Raw genomic sequence first — 2,745 nt, forward strand, 5'->3', positions numbered from 1 at the left:
GGACTTTGTTTTTCCTTGAAGACATTTCACTTCTCATCCAAGAAGCTTATTCAGTTCTTCAGCTTCTTGGATGAGAAGCGAAACATCTTCAAGGAAAAACAAAGTCCAGCTGCCTTTTGAAAAAGCATCTTTGGGACAACCATGACCTGGATGACCGAGAATCTCCATAGATATTTAAAGAGGATAAGTGTCTCTTTCTTTTTCTCTTGCCTTTATTCATATGAGAAAAACAATAAGATTATATATTTCTTGCAGTTAAGTTTAGTTACATTCTACTCTAGTAATGAAGATAGCTCTGTATGTACCTACTTTTCCCTTAAGTTACACATATTACTTTAATTTCAGTACATTTTTAAAAAACTTTCATCACTATTAGCTCATTTGGGAGTTTCTTGTTTTGTTAATTTTCCACTTCAATGTGCATTCAGTTTTATTCAATACGGATTCATTTTGCATTTTTCTGGCTTTAAAACTATCTCCTCTGGGAAATGTTGGAAACTGGTTTCCTGATTTGTTATAAGTAGAAAGGGAAATTTAAAATGAAATTATTCTACCACTCTCATAATGTCGGCATAATTAAAATTACACTAGATTCCCATATTCAGCAAAATAATGTTTACAAAATAACCCAGAGATAGCCATATACACGATAAAAGAAAGTTGGAATAATTTGGGTTAGGATGCAAAGTTAAATGCAAAGTTATTATCCCTATTCCTTTGTTTTTCAAAAGAGATTACGGTATCTAGTAAAGGAAATATTTTTCCATTTTTGAATCAATGAATATTATCTACACTCCCACTCCGTATTTCAGTTTTTTGAGCAGTAAAATTTCCAGTAGTATGAGATTTGGAAAGGTTGTATCATCTTGGGATGAAATAAAATATTTAGGATGCTTTGTGTGATACAAAATATTTGAGCACAAAATGGAAATATATGGTTCTAAGATTTCAACAATAAGGTTCCCATTTATTTTCTGAGAAAATTTCCTAGCAAATGCAAAGTCCGAATCATTCCTTGACAAAATTTTAATCTTAAAATCAAGATTTCTGAGAGCTCATATAGATTCATCCCAAATATCATGACAGTTTGTTTCCAAATTTCTGTGTAGCAATTGTATTTTATGTTTGCTTATTAAATGTTCGATTCAATTATTTTTCCATTTCATCATCAGTTTTATATTTTTTGGTTCAAATACAAGGGACTGTATCTGACCATGTAACATAAATATCTAAATATTTAGATATTTATGTAAATATCTAAATAACTATCTAATTGTCTTGTAAAAGTCATATTGTCTATCCTCCATTTTTAATTTCTTCAAAATAAGATCTTTTTTTTAAGTAGAGCCCTTGCAGAATACTACAATATGAAGCAATGTATCTTAGTTTAAATCTGATCAGTCTTCATGCTATTCCCTAATTATGTAAATTTTGACTATGATTTTTTATTTTGCATTCAGAAAAGCTTACAATGTTAAAATATTCAAAATATGCATATTATATTTAAAAGTCCTGTATATTCATTTTTGTAACATTACTTCTACTCTCAATACAAACAAGTACAGCCAAGCATGACATTCAGAGATATTTTAATGAGATATTGTCCTAGCATTGCCCTAATAGCTATATAACATCGCTTCTATTTGTGCATTGTTTTCTTGGTAACATGGAAGCCATGTTCTTATCTTTATATTTTCGTAATGAATGCTCTCCCAGCTCAGGCTTCTGCCACAGATTTACAACCTTTGATTCAGAGAACTGACAGTGATTTTAATATGAGAGGATATATGATATTTTTAATATATAGTGAAGTCATTGGTAACAAGGAAGGGAGTGGGTGAGAGATGGCAGGGCTGGCTGGGAAATTGCTTGTTACTTCTTTGTGCCGTAGCCATACAGCAAGTAGTAACTACTCCTGGTGTAACCTTTGATAGACAGGAGAAAAGTTTAATTAATTATATAATTAATAATTAATCAAAATAAGGAAAGCATCCAAGTGGAAGGAACAGTGTATCAAGTAAGAAGAGCTGGTCTAACTTGGAAATTTAAAGGCATTAAAATTAATGTTGGGAGCATGAAAAGATAGGGCATGATACTGAACAGTGGATCCTTATGGAGTATTCTGTTGATGTTCTGTTACTTCAGGAAACACACATGGAGGACAATCACCAACTGACGGCTAAAATCTTTGGATATAAAATAATAACAGCATTGCATTACCCTAAATATGGAATTACGATTTACATCAAGGATTATATTAATAATTATAATGCCCTTTCTCCAATTATTATTTCAACTATCAATCAGAATGTCTTCTCTATATCCATAGAATTACAGAATATTACCATCATGAATGTTTACAAGCCTCCAATGGACAGTTGGCCAGATTCTGTCTTATCAGTGCCTGCAGGAGATAGTCTAATCCTTGGTGATTTCAATAGCCATCATATATCTTGGGGCTGTTATTAATGAGAATGGGAGTAGATTATTCAATTGGATGGAAATAAACAATTTTACTCTTATAAAGATATGAGCACATTTCATTCTTCTCATTGGCAAAAGGGTTATTCCATAGATCTCTGTTTTGTTTCCTCTGGAGTAGTAAAATCATAATCTCAAATCCATAGATAATTTTGAACAATTTCCTGCATAGTCAGCATAGGCCAATGGTGGGAATCAAATATGTGAAGAACTGGTTCTCTGTGTGGATGCCACTTCTGGAAGTCCATTCTGGGCCTGGGCAAC

Source organism: Protobothrops mucrosquamatus, unplaced genomic scaffold (assembly GCF_001527695.2).
Source record: "Protobothrops mucrosquamatus isolate PMUCROS unplaced genomic scaffold, P.Mucros_1.0 scaffold259, whole genome shotgun sequence".
In the NCBI taxonomy this organism is placed as follows: domain Eukaryota; kingdom Metazoa; phylum Chordata; class Lepidosauria; order Squamata; family Viperidae; genus Protobothrops; species Protobothrops mucrosquamatus.